Raw genomic sequence first — 7123 nt, forward strand, 5'->3', positions numbered from 1 at the left:
GCTGGTGGTGGTGGTGAGGCTGGTACTGGTGGCTCCCCAGCTGATCTTGGTGCGACACAGGTTGCACACCACTGTTCGTTAGTCGTCCACGCTCTCACTGAAAAACATCCACACCTTTGAACAGAGGCTTGCCGTGAGGGGGTGCTTTGGGAAACAGTTGGGGGATTCTTTGCTCTGGCCCTGCCTCTACCCCTGCCCACTTCACTGCCTCTTCCAACCTGTCCTGCTGCTGCAATTGTCTCCCCCTCTGAAGCCCTGTCCTCAGTAGGCTTAGCAAACCAGGTGGGGTCCGTCACCCCATCGTCCAGCTGCTCTTCCTCCGAATCCTCTGTGCGCTCCTCCCTCGGACTTACTGCCCTTACTATTACCTCACTGACAGACAACTGCGTTTCATCATCATTATCATCCTCACCCACTGAAAGCTCTTGAGACAGTTGCTGGAAGTCCCCAGCCTCATCACCCAGACTCCGGGAACTTTCCAAAGGTTGGGCATCGGTCACGACAAACTCCTCAGGTGAGAGAGGAACCAGTTTTTCCCACTCATGGCAGGGACCCGAAAACAGTTCCTGGGAGTCTGCCTGCTCAGAATATGTCATTTTCATGGTGTGAGGAGGCTGGGAGGAAGGAGGGGCGGCAGCCAGAAGATTGGGTGGTCGATACATTGCTGGATGCATTTTCTGCCATCCACGACAGGACCTGCTCACACTGCTCTGTTTGTAATAAAGGTCTACCATGTGGACCTATAAATTGTGATATGAAGCTGGGGACCCCAGAAACTTGCCTCTCTCCTAATCCTGCAGCAGCCGGCTGTGATTCACCTGGACCAGGAACTCGGCCTGTGCCCACACGCACACTTGGACATCCGTGTCCGCGTCCACGTCCTCGACCCTTACCCGTACTCCTCATCATGGCAGATTAAGAATAGAGCCGGGCTCAAATAAATAATTGACAACTGGGCCTTAATTCACCGCACACGTGTAGATAGCGGAGGCTCTATGCTGTGACTTGAAAAAAGTAACCTGCTGTCTTGCGCTGATACCTAGGGGTAATTTACAGCTCGCAGAGACTTGTAGATAATAGAGGCTGTGTGGAGTGGGAGAAGACTCTAAAGCCAGTGGATAGTGCTGTTAACTGCAGCTATCTCAACCCCATCAACGGAAATGGTATTGTGAGACGCGCTGCACAGTGGCAGAGCTGAAATACTTTGCAGTGGCCCCGGTAATATTACAGTACTGTTAAGCAGTCAGACCGCTGTCTAAATAACTGCAGACAGTGAATGGTATAAATGAGGTAGTTTGCAGCAGGCTAGGAATTGTTTGAGTGCACTTTTCTGGTGAGAGCGGTATTGTACAGCACTGCAGCCAGAAAAAGTATAACTGAAAGGCTGCAAACAGGCCTAGCTGCGTTATACAAAGATGGAAGCACTACTACTACTCCCAGCAAGCCCCAAGTAAAATGCACAAGATCATATGTAGCCCAACGAAGGGGCTTTGAGGTTTTTCACTGAGGATACGGACTGTATAGTGTATATTACTTTCCCTGTAGAAGTGACTGTTGCCCCAACACTCTGTCTAATTCACTGAAGACAGACACGGTATAAATGAGGTAGTTCGCAGCAGGCTAGGAATTATTTGAGTGCACTTTCCTGGTGAGAGCGGTATTGTACGGCACTGCAGCCTGAAAAAGTATAACTGAAAGGCTGCAAACAGGCCTAGCTGCATTATACAAAGATGGAAGCACTACTACTACTCCTAGATAGCAGCAAACGTATAGGGAAGATGCTGATGACTGGGGGGGGGGAGAGGGGGAGGAGAGAGAGAGAGAGAGGAAGCGACCACAGGAAAGGGAGGGGTTAACTGGGAGTAAAGAAGAAGGAAGTAAAGGATTTCAGTCGGGACCAGGAGAAAGAAGAGTGAAGACGTGGACCCAGACGAGCTGCAGCATGGAGGACCTAATGGAGCGGATTAAAGATGTGGTGGCCAGCCAGGGCACTAGCTGGCTCGTGAAGATGGCCGAAGAATTATCGAGACCGCCTGCAGCGGAGGCCGGGGAAAGCAGCAATCAACTCGTGTTGCCCAGCAGTGAGGAGCCCAGGGGAAGACGCGCCCGAAGCCGACCCGTTCTGCCCAGCAGCAAGGAGCCCAGGGGAAGACATGCCCGAAGCAATCCAGTGGTGCCCAGCAGCGATGAGCCCAGGGGAAGACCCGTCCGGAGGAGGAATCCACCCGCCCGTTTGAGCCCCAGCCCGGTGGTGAAGAGAGCTGTGCCGGTGAGGAGCCCCAGAACAGAAGGAGCGAGGAGGAGCGGTACCACGCGGTCGCAGCGCGGCATGGAGGAAGCAGAGCCAATAGGACGCATCCGGGTCAGCGACGGTGAGGTTGAAGGGAGAGATGGACCTACCTTCGGTGTGTCGGCGAGGCCAGGATCGGGTAAGTCCGGCGCGGGAGGAGGTGTTCCCGCGGCTGTCGGCAGAGCAAGGATGGCGACATCGGAGCGCTCCCCACGTGGCGCGGCAGGCGCGCGTAGGGATACGCCGGGGAGATGTAGTCCCGGCCGCGGAACGGCGGCAGCCGTTAGGGGGGAGATGCTGGTAAGTGCATCTCCCTCATCACGTTCAAGCAGCAGCGGGGGGGAGAGCAGGGGGAGGGAGGGGGTGAGCGCTGCACAGTTGGGGAGCAGGGGGGGGCTGAAATCACAGCGCCACATGCTCGGGGTGCGGGGGGGGGGAGGGGGGAGGGGGGGGCCCAGCGGCGGCCATTACGGGGCGGAAAATGACCGCTCCGGAACCCCAGAAGCCATAGGCCACCAAGTAGCCCCATATCATAGGCGCGATAGGCGCATGCAGGCTGCCGGCAGTAGTTATGAGCCGGCGGCCAGACACAGGTCCACAGCGCATGCCATCGGTCAGCGCGAGCGCTTCGCTCCTGGCAGGAGGCAGGAGCATAGCAGGCAGCAGGATGCAACGGATGAGAGTCAATCAGCGAGTGAGATGGAGGAGTTTAGCAGCGCGTCATCACCGGTAGCAGGAACGAGGAGGAGGAGGAGCAGAGTCAAGCAGGCGGTGGCGCAGTTCAGTCGATCAGAAGCGGTGTCGCAGAAAGTAAGACATGGCGGCCGAGGGGCGGCCGCACAAATTGCACAATACCCTTTCTTACGCTCACCAGCTTTTTCCGCAGGTAGTGGTGAAGGAGAGAGATTGAGCAGATCGGGGGATGGAGTTTTGGCCTACGGGGCTGCAAAAATAAGGACTCCGAGTGGCCGGGGTGTTACCAGCGGAGAACGACACGCGGCGCACCGACCCTACAGCCTATCATCACTGCCCGCACCCAGCTTTCCCTTGGCGATGCCGGAGGACAACGAGGCGGGTGAGTCGGTACATTTAAATAGAGTTTGGGATAATGTGCCCGGCGCAGGCCGGAAGGATGAGTTTATGTCAGCTTTGAGAGCTCTGTGTGATAATTACGAGAAGGAGAAGGGACTACCAGTGTCCCATAAGCAACCGGGGAGGTCGGCCTTGCCCGAGGTTGGTGGTCCTGTACAAGGACGGAAGAGTCTGCCTACGGGGGCAGGAGTGAGTGATGGTTTTAAATTAGCGGATTCGCTGTTTTGTGGTGTAGCCCCGCTGGATGCCGGGCTGGAGGACGAAGTGGTGAGTAAAATAATAAATGGTGGTTACGTGGACATTTGGTCACTGTTGTCGGCTGAACATGTATCAGTCGACAAGGAACGTTTTTCAGAGCGTGGAAGTGAGAAAAAACCCAAGGTGGCTAAAACTTTTGGGAACTGGCTACAGGCCTTTTTGATGCTGGCGCACGTCGTGTGTCGTCAGTACCCTCAGAAAGGACCCGAGATGCTTGTCTACATCAACACGATCCACAGTGCATATAAGTTGCACGGGGGGTCGGCTTGGTGGAGATACGACGAAGATTTTCGTCGCAGGATAGCGGGCTCTGACAGTATCAGCTGGGCAACGAAGGCGACAGACATGTGGATCCAGCTGATACTGGCCCAGAAACCGACGAGACCTAGCTTTCATGGAACGGCCACAGGCGCCGGCGGACAGCAGACTCCTGTGGCCCCTAAGCCATCTGGATCATGCTGGGCCTTCAACGAGGGCCACTGCCGTTTCCAGGCGTCGTGCAAATTTAGACACGAATGCTCTATTTGCGGCGGGTCGCATACAGCGATGCGATGTTTCCGGCGTCAACGAGCGGCGGGAGTTCCCGGCACAGGGGCGAACGCCGGTGAGCGTTCAGTACCTGGAGCCGTGGCTCGACCGGTACCCATGGAGACCGGAAGCAAGCCTGCTTAGGGCGGGTTTTGCTGAAGGTTTCTTCATCCCACATTCTAACGTGTCTGCAGCGTCCTTTTGCCAAAATTTAAAATCAGCCCGCGACAACAAAGAGTTAGTACTTGAAAAGTTGTTAAAGGAAGTGGAGTTGGGACGAATGGCGGGGCCATTTTTGGAGCCGCCTTTCGGCAACTTGCGGGTTTCTCCTTTGGGCTTAGTACCAAAGAAAGAAACAGGCAAGTTTAGACTCATACACCATTTATCATACCCGTCCGGGGAATCCGTTAACGACGGGATAGCAAAGGAGCAAGCGGCGGTGTCATATGCGTCATTTGACGGGGCAGTTGAGTTGGTTAGAAAAGCGGGCAGAGGTGCATGGTTAGCGAAAGCCGATATAGAATCGGCTTTCCGCCTCTTGCCGGTGCACCCGCAGTGTTTCCATCTACTGGGGTGCAGAATTGAGGATCAGTTTTTTGTCGATATGTGCCTGCCAATGGGCTGCTCGATCTCTTGTTATTATTTCGAGGTTTTCAGCTCCTTTTTAGAGTGGATGTTAAAGGTTGAGACGGGCAGCGCATCGGTATTGCACTATCTAGACGATTTCCTTTTTGTTGGACAAGCTAACTCGACGGTTTGCGAGTTTTTACTTTCGTCTTTTCGTTCTTTAATGCGTAAGGCAGGCGTGCCTTTGTCGGTCGAGAAAACAGTGGGTCCAGTGTCAAGGTTGAGTTTTTTGGGTATCGAAATTGACACAGTGGAGATGATTTTCCGCTTGCCCGACGATAAAGTGGCGCGTTTGCGACAAGCGGTAGATTTGGTGTGTAGTTCGAGGAAGGTTACACTTCACCAGCTACAAGTTTTGGTAGGCTTACTTAATTTCGCGTACAAGGTCATTCCGATGGGGCGAGCTTTCGCTCGGCGGTTGTCATTGGCAACAAGAGGGGCAAGAGAGCCCCATCATTTTATTAGAGTGTCGAAAGGAATGAAATTGGACTTGCACGTATGGAGAGTGTTCCTCGGTTCTTTCAACGGCCAGGTCATATGCCCGGAGGATGAGAGTCAAAACGAGGAGATCGGTTTGGTGTCGGATGCAGCTGGATCACATGGTTTTGGAGTTCTATATGGTAAGCGGTGGTGTTGCGCTGCTTGGCCAAGTTCTTGGAAGCAGAAGCAATGGGTAAAAAATGTGGCACTTTTGGAGATATTCCCGTTAATGGTGGCAATGGAGATTTGGGGCCAGAGGTTGGCCAATAAAAATATCTGTTTCTGGTCCGATAACCAGTCGGTGGTACAGGTGGTAAACAGACAATCGTCATCATCAACGTTGGTGCTGGCGGCATTACGCCATTTGGTTCTACGGTGTTTACAGCACAACGTAAGATTTAAAGCTCGATATGTACCGGGTTATTTGAATGCTACTGCTGATGCTCTTTCTCGCTTTCAGATGTCAACATTCAGGGAGCTGCACCCGACGGCGGAGGTCGAGGGGGTATGTTGCCCTGCTTTCTTGTGGGAAATGATAGAAGAGAGCTGTTAGCTCTCGTAAAGATGTCAGTTTCAAGTACCACATGGAGACGGTATGGAAAGAGTGGATAGCAGCAGCGGGTGGACGGTTTCCTTCGGAAGAAAGAGCGAAGGCGGTAACTTTAGACACATTAGCGGCAATGCGTAAAAAGGGGGCGTCGGCGGACGCGGCCAAGAAACATTTGACGGCGGTGGCCTTTTTAATTCGGTTACACGGGTCGAGGGATGTGACTAAAGATTTCGTTTTCGGACAAATTATTAAAGGGTGGAAGAAGGACAAGGTGATAAAGGACGGAAGGAGACCGATCACGTTTGAGTTACTAAATGCTATATTAGAAGTGCTGGGAGAGGTTTGCGAGGAGGGCTCCGAGGCGGAGCTTTTCCGAGTGGCCTTTGCAATTGCCTTTTTCGCAGCAATGCGGATTGGGGAATTAGTGTCAGCAAGTAAAAGTAGACCTGGGGGACTGATGTACGGAGACGTATTAGTTGACGAAGACTGCATTAAAATTGGCGTTCGGAGATCAAAAACAGACGTTTACGGGGTTGGAGAATGGCTCAGGATAGGCAAATTGGGAACAAAATGGTGTCCGGTAATTTTGATAACGGGTTTTTTGGAACGCCACTGCGGAACGGGCCCGTTTTTGAAGCATGCGTCGGGCCTCCCTTTAACCAAATACCAGTTCACAGCAGTCATGCGCGGTAGCCTGAATAAATTGGGACTCAACCCAAAGGATTTCGGATCACACTCATTTAGGATAGTAGCTGCGACGTCCGCTTTTTCGTGCGGCATGGGTATCGAGGGTATTAAAAGAGTGGGTCACTGGAGATCAGATGCTTACAGGTCTTATGTGCGACCGGACCTTAGAGTTTTCATATGATTTATACGTTGGTTGTGATGTTCTTTTCGGTGTATGTTTTCTTTATTTATTTACAGTTACGGATTGGTCGGTATGGGTGATAGGCCACTCATATATATACTGGGCCGAGAGGAGAGCCAGAAGTAGGCCTATCGGAGGCAATTTAGGCCTCAATGTTCCAGTACATTGGAGAGGGATTAGAGGTTTGCAGTGGCCCAGGCTGCTCCAGGAGGTATTGAGAATCAGCAGTTGGGAGAATGATAAAGTGATACTAGTCATTCATGCAGGAGGAAATGACCTCGGGAAAATAAAAGTAGCGGAGCTCATTTCCTTAATGAAAGAGGACATTTATCGTTTTAAACTGTTCTTTAAGCGGATGGTAATTGTCTGGTCAGACATAGTGGCCAGAAGAATCTGGAGGGAAGCGCGAGATAACGAGGCAATCGAGCGA

The 7123-nt window shown here is 52.7% G+C and overlaps 1 long non-coding RNA gene across 1 annotated transcript; it reads left to right on the forward strand.

Moving 5' to 3' along the window:
- Nucleotides 1-3245: 3245 nt before the first annotated feature.
- LOC136609950 (uncharacterized) lies at nucleotides 3246-6832 on the forward strand. Its single transcript, XR_010790063.1, has 3 exons — nucleotides 3246-3365; nucleotides 5736-5780; nucleotides 6750-6832. It is a non-coding gene; the product is annotated as an uncharacterized lncRNA (long non-coding RNA).
- The last annotated feature ends 291 nt before the right edge of the window (nucleotides 6833-7123 follow it).

Source organism: Eleutherodactylus coqui, chromosome 1, assembly GCF_035609145.1.
Source record: "Eleutherodactylus coqui strain aEleCoq1 chromosome 1, aEleCoq1.hap1, whole genome shotgun sequence".
Taxonomy (NCBI): domain Eukaryota; kingdom Metazoa; phylum Chordata; class Amphibia; order Anura; family Eleutherodactylidae; genus Eleutherodactylus; species Eleutherodactylus coqui.